Source organism: Narcine bancroftii, chromosome 2, assembly GCF_036971445.1.
Source record: "Narcine bancroftii isolate sNarBan1 chromosome 2, sNarBan1.hap1, whole genome shotgun sequence".
Lineage (NCBI taxonomy): Eukaryota > Metazoa > Chordata > Chondrichthyes > Torpediniformes > Narcinidae > Narcine > Narcine bancroftii.
In genome coordinates this window covers 90,967,422-90,981,100 of record NC_091470.1, presented here as the reverse complement: position 1 = coordinate 90,981,100, position 13,679 = coordinate 90,967,422, and positions in this window count along the sequence as shown.

Sequence of the window (13,679 nt, the reverse complement as noted above, 5' to 3'; positions counted from 1 at the left end):
TGGATAATAAGATAGGAAGAGAGATGGATGGATGGGCAGATAGATAGATGGACAGGTACCCATGCTACTTTTGACCAAGATGAAGTGGGATGAGACAAAGAAGTTATTTAAACTGAGGATGAGATAGGATGTTGGTTGTGGACTAGATGGGACTGTTCATCAGAAATCAACGTTGGCCTTTGAGGCCTTTGCTATTGGGTAAAGTTTTTGGATGTCCATGGCAAACACAATCCAAATGACCTCCAGGAACTGGATGTTGTTAAAGTTATGGAGCACATGTGAAGTATCCAGGGTGTAGATGGGGAGGGTCTGAACCAGGAATGACAAAATGCAGTCCAGTTAAGCCAATACCAATTCAGTGGGGAAAGAACACACGGACATGATGACTCTGTCGTATCAATTGGATTTGTGGATCTTAGGAAGGATGTTAGACATCAGACAGTGCAGACTTGGGAAACAAAATTTGGGTGCCATGCTACGGTGGTGACTGGAAGCGATGAGTTCAGAGATAGCTCACAATAGAGTGGTTTCGTGAGTTCTAGTGGGCTCATGATGGAGGAAAATGTAATTAGAGATGTCTGAGAGCTGTTGTCTGGCTATGGCTAGAATGATATTGAAATCAAGATATAGAGAAACCACCTTGACCCAGTACAATACTGGATTTCCTATCTGGGCAAGAGACAGTCCAGGTATCAGAAGTGTGTTTGGAGGAACACTGATCATAATGTTATTATTATATCAATTGGAGAAATTTTAATTTTAATTAAATTAGAAAGGATATACTGTTGAAAGCATGGATTGGGACAGGTTGTTTCTTATTTAAATGTTTTTATTGAATTTAACACATAAATCCCTCATACAAAGTATTTTAATCAAACAAATAACAGGTGGTATCATATGCACGTGCATAGGAAATATGTAAAACTACAATACACTATCCCTTGATCTAAGCACAGTGTATATTCTGTTTAATGCTATGATCTATAATGACCATATTAAACCCATATTGAACTAGTTAATTGAAAAAAAACTGAAAACAAAAGGAACCCTTGTTTGTGTCTGGCAATGACGTCGTTGATAGATGATGGGCCATCAAAAGTACAATATTCTGAGTAAAGTGCTTCTATGCTCTGGCCAGAATTAAAGGCAAAGATAACAGGAGTAGGGAACTTTGGTTTTGAGGGAGATTGAGGATGTGGTTAAGAAGAGAGAGAGAGAGAGAGACGAATGGCTGGAATGAGTATGTTGTGAGTGTTAGATGTTGCATTTTTGAAGGTAAAGCCAAGAAAGGACATACGCAATATATGGCAGCTCATTGAGGAGTGTGGTAGAACAGAGGGATCTGGTAATACGGATACAAATTTGCTGAACGGTCATCACAATTTAGATAGGGTTGTAAAGAGAGCTTTTGTCACATTTGCCTTCATAAATCAAAGTAATGAGTACAGGATTTGGAATGTGATTTTAAAGTTGTTAAGACATTGGTGATGTTATATTATGAGTATTGGTGCAGTTTTGGTTACCTCACTACAGGAAGGGGGGGTGTCAAGTGATGGAATAGTAACTCGTCCAGTCTTCTTTCCAGAGAAAAGCTAAAAGAGTGGAAAATAAGTAAAGTCCTTATTTAAAACAATTAAAAAAATGGAAAGTTAAACAGTTGGGGAAAAATTTGAAGATGACTCCGAAAAAAGACAAAACTACAATGATCAACAGAGAAGAAGCAAAGGAAATGACAGAACATAAGGAAGGAGGCCTTACCTGTAAAGTAGATCCAGGAGCTGTCTGAAAAGGTTACACCACTTGCGTGGTCTTCAATTGAACCAATTCAGGTTGGTCCTGCGTAATACGAGCTTTATCATTAGCTCAATGAGTCACGAAAAGAAACATTACTACACATATATAAATAGATGTGCATGCGTGAAACTCATTTTAAAGAGGACATTGAAGAAAGAAGCTATTTCAGTTTAATGGCAGTCAGATTAGACACATTCTCTGGAGCAGACTCCATATCACGTGATGAAATAAATCCAGAAGTATTAGAAGAAACAAAAAAAAGAAAGAGAAAGGTAAACTTCAAACTCAAACAGTGGACATACAATATTTTGATAAGCAGTTAAAATTTTTAATGGAAACACTGATTTCGGGGGGCATGGCAAAATGGCGTAGAGTATGGACCTGTGATCTTGACCTCTCTGGCTGGACTTTTAAGTACCCATTTTCAACCCCTTGTTTTCAAGCTTAAACATTTTAAATTTTACTTTAAAGTATTGAGGAACTGTTATGGCCATTAATGGTAAGAAGATTAAACCTCAAGTGCAGAAGACGTTACATTTTCAAAATGTTGAAGATTTGGGGCCTAAACAACTTGCTACAGCCTCAGGTTTAACTTCCTTAGTGCCTAAACCACAAAGATTGCCTGTGGGAGCTGAAAAAAAATGTCTACTACACACCAAGTGAAGGACAGCACTGGAATTACCCATTCTCTTGAGGAAGGTGCGAGTTCCTAAGAAATGGATCCCGATTCTGGCAGCCTGCCGATTTTAATGGAGGGAGCATGCAGGAAGACGACTGCATTGCCTGAAATGCTTCAGGAAGCATTCCAACCTGAAGATCTCGATCTCCTCTATGATTTTTAAAAAAAAAACAGCGAGCTGCAGGGGGAGACTAGCATCGACCCCCTGAGGAAGTTGGGGTGCCATCGCTGATTGTCCAGACCCGCAGTAAATTGTTAAAATGCCTTTTGTTGAGTTGCAGCAGGAGCTGCAGTTACCTGGTTCTGCCACTACATAAGAGAAAGCAGGGCTGAGCTTTTCTGAACTACAATATAAGCAGTTAAATGCTGTCATTCAGCCTGTAATGAATGAGCTGGCTCAAATGATTAGTTTAGAAATTAATACAGTTAAAGCACATGTGGAAGCATCTTGTGAGGATTTTTTAAAATTTCAGTCTGCTCTTTTGGAATATAAACAGCAAGTGGCTTCTAATACAGAAAAAGTGTTGAAGGTTGAAAAATCCGTTATAGAATTGCAAGAATGTGAGAAGGAGTTAAGAGAGGAAAATAGACTACTTGGAGAATCAAAGTAGAAGGAATAATGTGAAAATTGTTGGTTTTCCAGAAGGTAAAGAAGGATGAGATCCTCTTCGTTTTTTTAAAGACTGGATCCCACGAGTACCAGGGCAAGAATTTTTTTCTGGAGGCTTGGTATTGGAAAGAGCTCATAGAGCTTTAAGAACAACTTTGCCTGGTCAACCACTGAAACCTGTAATAATTCGATGTTTGAATTATTTGGACAGAGAAGCAATACTTTGTCTTGCAGTGCAAAATGCGAGACAATGACAAACTCCATTATTGATTCAGAATAACAGTTTTTTAAAATTGTGATCTGAGTCAAGAGGTCATTCAACGTTGACGTCAATTTAATCCAGTTAAAGAAGTTGCGTGGTGTAAAGGCTATAAGTCTACTTTTCGCTATCCGACAGTGTTGAAGGTGTTTTATGGAAACTATCAATATCAGTTTTTTAAGAATGATCATGAAACAATGATTGATGCTGATTCATTTCCAGATGTATGAGGACAAAGACACTGTCCACCATTGTATCCTAAAGAAAAATCTGGTTGTTCTGGAAACGGAAGAAATGGCAGAAATGGGAAAAACGGGAATGGAAAGAGTCCAACTTCTCTTGAAATGGGGTCTGTGAGTTTGGAATCTTTTGGATGAATAGAAGAATTTTCTTATTCTTATTTTATTTTTTATGTTATTATGATATTTTGCTGTTATTCTTTGTTCGACTGGGGAGGGAGATATTTTCTAAAAGTTCTATTCGTCATCAGCCACTGGTGGGTGATCCACACCCAAATTTTGTTTTGGGATTACTACCTTTTGGTAGGTTTTGTGGGGTTTATTTTTTTTAACTATTTTCTTTTTTTTATTTTCATTTTATTTAGCCTTTAATTTTTGAGTATTTTTTCTTCGATTGGAGGGCGTTTTTACATTGATTTGAGCTTTTATATAAAGATACTATTAGCTCTTAATAATATTAGTATATATGTCAAAGTTGTGGTTTGCTACTTTTAATGTTCGAGGTTTATACAGTCCGATTAAGTGTAAGTGAATTTTGGCATATATTAAGAAAATGAAAATTGATGTTCCTTTTTTACAAGAAACACATTTGAATCCAAAAGAAAGTATGAAGTTAAAGAGGGACTGGGTAGGGCATGTATTTTCTTCTTCAATTAATTCCATGGCTAAAGGTGTAGCAATTTTGATACATAAAAGTGTATCTTTTGAATTACAATCAATAGAGGAAAAGTCAGGATGTATTCTTAAATTGAATTGCAAGATTTTTCGTGAATTTTGGACTTTACTTAATATTTATGCCCCAAATGTAGATGATGAAATATTTATTTCAGATGCATTTTTATATCTGGGTCAGGCTAATGATAATGTTTTAGTTGTTGGTGATTTTAATTGTGTTCTGGAACCTTTATTAGATAAACTTCCGAAGAAAGTTAAGAAATCTAAAATGGCAGTTCAGGTTCAAGTGCTGATGAAAGATCTTAATTTAGTAGATATTTGGAGACATCTTAATCTGACAGATAAATATTTCTCCTTTTACTCATCTAGACATGAATCGTTTTCAAGGATTGACTTCTTTTTAGTATCGGCACATTTATAAGGGAAAATACAACAAGCTGAATACAAAAGTAGGGTGATTTCAGATCATTCTTTGTTATACTTTACATATGCAACCTCTGAGTAAATTCAAGTGGCCTATCGTTGGAGGTTTAATATAATGTTATTAAAAAATACTGAATTTATTGATTTTTTGAAAAAACAAATTAATATTTTTAATAGAAAATTCTAATTCTGTTCAAAGTAAGTTTGTATTATGGGATGCTATGAAAGCTTATTTGAGAGAATAAATAATTAGTTATGCTTCTAAAATAAAAAAGTATCGATTAAATCAGAGTTTTGAATTCGAGAAACAGATTGATGAGTTAGAAAAGGAATTTCAGAAAGATGCTACAGAAGATCAGAAAATAGAATTATCTAGGTTGAAAATGGAATATAATACTTTGAAATCTTATCAATTTGAATGTATGATACATAGGACTAAATAATGGTATTATGAATGGGGAGAGAAAGCATGGCAATTAAAGAAAGAACTGGTTTCGAGGACTATTAATGCTGTTAGACAGAATTCTTTTAACACTTATACATCTCTTGAGATTAATGATTAATTTTGTTCATTTTATAAAATGTTATATACATCTGAAGGAAAACAAGAAAATGGATCGATTGATTTTTTTTATCACAGTTGATTTTACAGACATTAGAGGGTGCAGATATACAGGAGTTGGAAGCATCATTTACTGATTCAGAAATTAAAATGGCTATGATGGAAATGCCGAAAAGTAAATCACCTGGTGACGATGGATTTTTGGTTGAATTTTATAATTTTTTTAATGATGATCTTTCTACAGAGTTTGCAAATGTAGTACGTCAAGTTGGAGAATGCTATGAATTGCCCGAGTCTTATTCTAGAGCTTTTATTACAGTAATTCCAAAAAAAGATAGAGGTCCTTTGAAAGTATCTTCATATAGACCAATTTCGTTGTTAAATGTAGATTATAAATTAATAGCTAATATTTTAGCAAATTGATTGGCTACACTTTTACCTAAGTTGATCCATATGGATCAGAGTGGTTTTATAAAGAATAGATTTGCTTCAGATAATATTCTGTGTGTGATTAGGTTGATTAATAGTTTTCAACAATCTTTAGATCACCCGATGGTGATATCTTTAGATGCAGAAAAAGCATTTGATAGAGTTGAGTGGAATTTTTGTTTAAAGTTCTGGAGAAATTTAAGTTTGGTTTTATCTTTATTGGTTTATTAAGACTTTATACAGTAAACCGGTAGCTAAAGTATTGACGAATGGTTTGATTTCGGAACCGTTTAAATTGACTCGATCAACTCATCAAGGTTGTCCTTTATCACCAGCTTTGTTTGTGTTAGTGATCGAACCTTTAGCACAGCTGATAAGACAAAATACACAGATACAAGGTATGAAAGTTTTAGATGAGGAATATAAAATTAAATTTATTTGCCGATGATGTATTGGTGTATTTAATAAATCCAGCTCAATCACTTTTGCACTTGAAGGAGTGTCTGATACAATATGGATGTCTTTCTGGATATAAAGTTAATTGGGGATAAAAGTGAAATATTACCGGTAAGTGAAGTAGATTATTCATTTTATAAGAATATTATTAATTTGAAATGGACTGATCGAATAAATTATTTAGGTATAATTTTGAATGTTAATTATTAATCTTTATAATTAAATTGTGATTTGTTAATTAAAAAATTAAAGCTGATTTGATTAAGTGGAAAGATTTACCTATTAATTTATTGGATAGGATAAATACAATTAAGATGAATATTTTTCCACATATGCAATATTTATTTCAATCTATTCCGCATTTACTTGATAATATTTTTTTTTAGATTTGAATAAAATGGTTAGGGAGATTTATGGAGAGGTAAATTTTCAAGTGTAGCCGTGAATAAATTAACTTGGAAATATGAGTTAGGGGATTACGTCTACCACATTTTCAAAATTATTATGAAGCAGCCCAATTTAAATTTATCGGTTCATTGATGGATTTGGAACAGCACCATAGTTGGGCCAAAATTGAGATGGCAACTATTTCTGAATTTGAAAAAACATCAATTTTTGTTCAGATGGAATATAAATTTGCTACAACAACATAATCTGCCTACATTAAAACATTTAATGAAGTTATGATCAAAAAAAAAGAAAATGATAGGTTCTAGGGATGAATAATCGGCTTTGACTCTGTTGTGTAATAATTAACTTATTTCTTTTTCAACACACAATCAAAGTTTATTACATTGGAGACTTAAATGTGTGGAAAATTTGGAAGTTTGTTTTAAAGAAGGTAATTTTTTATCTTTTTAATCAGAGGAGGGACTGTTATGGTATTGATAAGAACTCTCTGTTTCTTTATTATCAAATTCGATCTTTGGTAAAACATGTGTTTGGTAGAGATATGATTTTACCTGAAATGACTAAATTTGAGACTTTTCTTCTGAAGGTACCAGAGAAGGGTTATATTTCATTTATGTATCAAATATTACAGGATGGTATGGATAAAAAGGGTTGCGATAAATCTAAAAGTAAATGGGAAGCTGATACTGGTTTTATTTTTTCCAAGGATGTTTGGTAAGATATCTGTTATTATAGTGTAACTAGACTGATAAATGCACGTTATGCAATGATTTATTATAATTTTTTACATCAATTATACTTAATACCTGAAAATTTTTTTAAAAGTATGGTTTTCGTGAATCAGATTTGTGTTTTAGATGCAGTAATTCATGTTGAGTGTTACTTGATGTATATGTCATGTACTAATTGTTTTTTGAACAACATAAATAAAGTTTAAAAAAAAGGAAGCACTGATGTTCAAAACTAAAGTTAATAGAAACTGTGTATTAGAAACAAATGTTAAAATACAACCTGTAGAGAATGCACAAATGGTCATGAAAAGCAATTTGAAGAAGTGGAAGAAAGAGAAAAGGTATGGAGGGAGATATGGGTGATGTGAAGGAAAAAACAGATATTATGAATAAATGTCACTAAGACACAAGAAATACTGACTCAGAAAATTGATGTTTAGAAAGCTTAACAGACACAACAATATAAAAATAGTAGGTTTGAATGAGGGTGAAAAGGGTAAAGATATCAAAGAATTTTTAAATAAATGGATCCCACAAGTGTTAGGATCTGAAGAATTTCAAGACAATATTGAAATTGAAAGAGCTCACAGAGCTTTGACCTCATACAAATCAAAAACCACAATCTATTTTAGTCAAATTGTTATGCTACTCAAAAAGGGAACTGGCTGATTGAGGAGCCAGGGAAAGACATGAATGACTGGAATATAATGGAAGTTAAAAATTGTTTATCCAGCTATACGTTTTTAAATATTAAAATAAACATAAAGCATTTAATTCAACAAAGAGAATATTATGGAAGAAAGCTATAATTTACATTATCCAGTCACTTTAAACATAATAGATTTTTTTGTTGACCCAGTAAAAGTCAAGCAGTTTGCTGAACAGTTGCGAGAAAATCAATTGGAAAATGTGGAATTAAGCACATCTGAAGTTAATATGCATAAATTGGTTTTGATTGAAAATAATATTGGACTGTATATATTATTATAGATGGTAAAGATACAGAAATGAGCTCTCCGAACTCTCTCCATTAACAACGGCGTGAAGCAAGGCTGTGTCCTCGCACCAACCCTCTTTACTATCTTCTTCAGCATGATGCTGAAACAAGCCAATAAAGACCTCAACAATGAAGACGAAGTTTACATCCGGTACCGCACGGATAGCAGTCTCTTCAATCTGAGGCACCTGCAAGCTCACACCAAGACTCAAAAGCAACTTGTCCGTGAACTACTCTTTGCAGATGATGCCACTTTAGTTGCCCATTCAGAGCCAGCTCTGCAGTGCATTACGTCCTGTTTTGTGGAAACTGCCAAAATGTTTGGCCTGGAAGTCAGCCTGAAGAAAACTGAGGTCCTCCCTCAGCCAGCTCCCCACCATGACCACCATCTCCCCCCCAACATCTCCTTCGGGCACACTGAACTCAAAACGGTCAACCAGTTTACCCACCTCGTCTGCACCATTTCATCTGATGCAAGGATCGACAAAGAGATAGACAACAGACTCGCCAAGGCAAATAGCGCCTTTGGAAGACTACACAAAAGAGTCTGAAAAAACAACCACCTGAAGAAACACACAAAGATCAGCGTGTACAGAGCCATTGTCATACCCACGCTCCTGTTCATCTCCAAATCATGGGTCCTCTACTGGCATCACATATTGCTCCTTAAAACGCTTACATCAGCGCTGTCTCTGCTCCATCCTCAACATTTATTGGAATGACTTCATCACCAACATCGAAGTACTCGAGCTGGCAGAGTCCGCAAGCATCGAATCCATGCTGCTGAAGACCCAACTGCGCTGGGTGGGTCACGTCTCCAGAATGGAGGACCATCGCCTTCCCAAGATCGTGTTCTATGGCGAGCACTCCACTGGCCACCAAGACAGAGGTGCACCAAAGAAGAGGTACAAGGACTGCTTAAAGAAATCTCTTGGTGCCTGCCACATTGACCACCGCCAGTGGGCTGATATTGCCTTCGACCATACATCTTGGCGCCTCACAATTCAGCAGGAAGCATCCTCCTTTGAAGGAGACCACAGAGCCCACCTCACTGACAAAAGTCAAAGGAGGAAAAACCCAACACCCAACCCCAACCAACCAATTTTCCCTTGCAACCGCTGACACCGTGCCTGCCTGTCCCGCATCGGACTTGTCAGTCACCAACGAACCTGCAGCAGACGTGGACATTTACCCCTCCATAAATCTTCGTCCGTGAAGCCAAGCCAAAGAAGAAAAGAAGGTAAAGATTTGATTGTATTAAGTCTTTATGTTTTTTGAAAATATGTCAATAAATTCTCTGGGGGAGTATGTGAAGAAGAATAGTCCACTGCAGCATCAAGTCACTATTAATGTTTAGACCCCAACCCAATATATTAAGGGTGTTGTGGTTGTTTTATAAGTTAGTGAAGACTTCACTGACAAAAGACAAAGGAGGAAAAACCCAACATCCAACCCCAACCAACCAATTTTCCCCTGCAACCGCTGAAACCGTGTCTGCCTGTCCCGCATCGGACTTGTCACCCACAAATGAGCCTGCAGCTGACGTGGACATTTACCCCCTCCATAAATCTTCGTCCGTGAAGCCAAGCCAAAGAACAAGAATAAAAGAAGAAAGACAACTCAATTAGGATTTTAAACTTTCCTTCTCTTTTCTTAAAATTCTTACTATTTTTATGTCACTTGTGTCATCAAGTAGAGTCAAAAAGAATAATCTTCAAATAGATATTTTTCGAGGAATAGAGTTGGAGCATTTGAAATGGGGATACATGAATAAATTGAAATTAATATAATGAAGACATTGAAATTTATAACTACTAATATTAATAAAATACAAAATCAGGTTAAAAGGAAAAATGATTAAGACGACTTAAAAACATAAAAATAGAGCATTTATAAGAGAAACAGATTTAACTGAGGTGCAACATTTTAAATTGAGAGAGATTGGGTGGTTATGCATTTTCCTCATCTTATAATTCAGAAGATATTTTAATCAACAAAACATTACCCATTAAAAGAGAAAAATAATAATTACGAATCCCACGGGTAGATATATCATGATGAACGGTCACATTTATTCGGAACCATGGATATTATTGAATATATATCCACCAAAAATGATGATGATAAGAAATTTATGAAAGATTTTTTTACGCTTATGAAATACTCAAGGATCAAACCAATTTGGAAGCTTTAAAGGCTATTGACTTGTGCTTAGTTATGTGTCGTCTGAGTTTGACTCAACCTCCAGCTTGAAATTAACAAAAAACAGTGAGGGTATAAATCACCAGCAGAAAACCCAGCAACTATGAACATTGACCAGTTCAGAATGAACCCTTCAGTGGTCAATTGGAAAATGGCTAAAAAGTCAGAACTGATGGTTATAGTTCGCAAGTTAAAACTTCTTACAGTAAGAACTGGGATTAAAAAGAAGGAAATTACTTGAAAAATTGTTAAGTACTATGTAGGAAAGGGGGCATTTGAAGAAACTGCATTAGAACGGTTTCCAAAGGAGAAAACCTCAGAGGAAGTAAAGTTGGCTTTGAGAAAACAAGAGTTAGAGGAAAAAAGAGATGCAGAAAGGAAAGCCGAATGGGAAGCAGTAAGGCAGGCAGAAAGGGAAGAGGGAGAGAAAGAACAGAAGCATGAGCTGGAACTAGCTAAATTGAAGCCGACCCTAATGCAAGGAGAGGGAGAAGCACAAAACCCACGTGCTGGTTAGGAGGAGAGGTTTCTAGTCAGTAGAAGTTAGTTCTTCCATTTGAGGAAGCTAGAATAGACCAGCATTTTCAGCATTTTGAGAAAGTAGCTGTAAATTTAAAATGGCCACCAGACCAATGGTCACTCCTGCTACAAAGTGTTCTTAAAGGGAAAGCCCAACAGGTGTATTCATATTTCACGGTACCATAAGCAGCTGATTACGAATTTGTGAAGCAGGCTATACTCCGATCTTATGAACTAGTTCCAGAGGCTTATAGATAAAAGTTCAGGAGTTTAAAAAAGGCACCAACCCAATCTTACCTGGATTTTGCTTCTCGGAAGGATGTGTGTTTTGATCGGTGGTGTGCCTCAATGAAAGTAGAAAATAACTTTGATTTATTTAGGAAAATCATTCTGATTGAGCAGAATAAAAATTGTGTTCCTGATGATATTCAAGGGAATAATATAAAAACTTGGCAAGAATTGGCTAAGTGGACACCTGGGAAAACCTTTCAAAGTAATACTGCTGATAATCCAAGTAGAGAAAAAATAAAATCTGGAAGTGAGGTTAAAGGAAGAGAGGAAGAGAAATGGGTGAAGGAAAAATTTTCGAGTGTTATTTACCACTATTGTTTGAAGCCAAGGCACATATGAGCAAATAGTCCTGTACTGAAAAGGAAGAAAGCGAAATGGGTGGTACAAACCGCCTGTGTTCAGAGTGAGAAAGTTTGGCATATTTTTCAACCAAACGAGATTGAAGGTTTCATTTTGGTTAAAGAATGATCCAATCAAGTGCCAGTTAGAATCCTGCGGGATACTGGAGCAGCCCAATCACTTGTGTTATGAGCCCAAAGGACCCCAAAACCCAGCAGCAATAGACATTCATCAAGACAAGTGGCTTTCAAAACAAAAGTTATAAGCAACATCAAACGTGAAAATAGAATCAAACTTTAATTAAACTCTATTCTTATATTATAGTCTATACTAACCCAAATTACCCCTTTCTATTTCTAAGCGCACGTGTATGTACTGTGTGCATTAATTCAAGAAAAGTTCTTTGGTTCACAGATCAATCTCACTTCTTCTTCTTCCAAGTTCTCTGCTTGCAGACAATCACCATACTGTGCAAAGAATTTAACATGTATAAAGTTCACCAGGCTTGGTGCTTGAAAGGTAGATGTTTACCATTCAGGATGGTTCTTGTAGGGTTTGCAGAGAGAGATATATATTTGTTGTTCCAGGATTTCCACAACTGAGGTAACACCACTAATCACGCCAGGGTCTCGCTGATGAAAATTGCCACATCAGGGTCTTCTAGATGGTAACCTCTTTCTTCAAACTACCACAGAATTCCATTCCTTCCTCTATTTCAAGAGAAACATCAGACACATAGCACTTCCAGCCATCTACTGCACTGGAACTTGTTTTCATAATTTTCAAACAGTTCTCCCTCTATGCATTTTTCAGTCACTTGTCAGTGTCCCACACATTGACTGACTGACTGACTGAGCTGTTAACTCAACTCTCTCTCTTTTTCAACTGCAACTCCAAAAAGAGCATGTGACCTGTGTCTTGCAAGACCCCCACATTCTCTAGCAAACAACAGGAGTTCTTTCTTCTTCTCATGTTGTTATCTTAGTGAAACAATCCAGAATTGATCTTTCTGTGAGCACTTTGCAGAAATGGTACTGATAGACAGCATGACTCCAGCAAGACGAAGGTCAAGCATTTTATGATTTCAGTTCAATTAACACCCATTTGTGAAAGGTGCTTACATCTCCAGAGATGCTGCAATGTGAATTCTTCAGTCTTTCAAATAAGATGTATGCATGTATATGACCTACTCTAAATCTTATAAATTCTCCCCAAATATTAATATTGTTACAACTCCCTTTCTTTAAAGGAATTTTAACCCTGAGTTAAAATTCAGTAATAACTAAATTGTCTTTAAAACCTCGAAAATATAAGAATTCACAATACATGTCATAATAAATATGTTGACAGCAGATTATACAAGATAACATTTAACATCTTGAAAGATAGTCCGCTATTATATTATTTAAACCTCTGATATGAAAAATTTGCAAATTATATTCTCATAATATAAAACTCCAGTTTGTCAATCTTCTGTTCTTGTTCTTCATTTTATTGAAAAACACCAGAGAATTGTGGTCAGGAATTATCAAAATTGGTCCTTGAGATGTTCTGACATACACATACAAATTCTGGAAAGATAACACAATTGCCAATAATTCTTTCTCAATAGTAGAATAATTCCTTAGATGAACATTTAATTTTTTTGAAAAGTAGACAACTGGATGGTCGATTTCATTATGTTTTTGCAATAAAACTGAACCTACTGCTCCCTCACTCCTATCCACTGCTACAGAAAGAGATTTATCAAAGTCAGGAGATTTTAATACAGGATAATGTAATAGCCTATCCTTTAAATTTTCTAAAGCTGCCTGACACTCTAAAATCCACACAAATTTCTCCTCCTTCTTCAAAAGGTTGGTTAAAGGAAGAGCAAACTCAGCAAAATTTCTGCAAAACTTCCTATAATACCCTGCCATTCCTAAAAACCTTCTCACTGGTTTCTTGCCATTGGGAATAGGAAACTCAGAAATTTCATTCAATTTTGCTTGAATAGGTGCAACTTTGCCATGACTAACTACATGACCCAAGTATGACACAATGGCATTTGCAAATTCACTCTT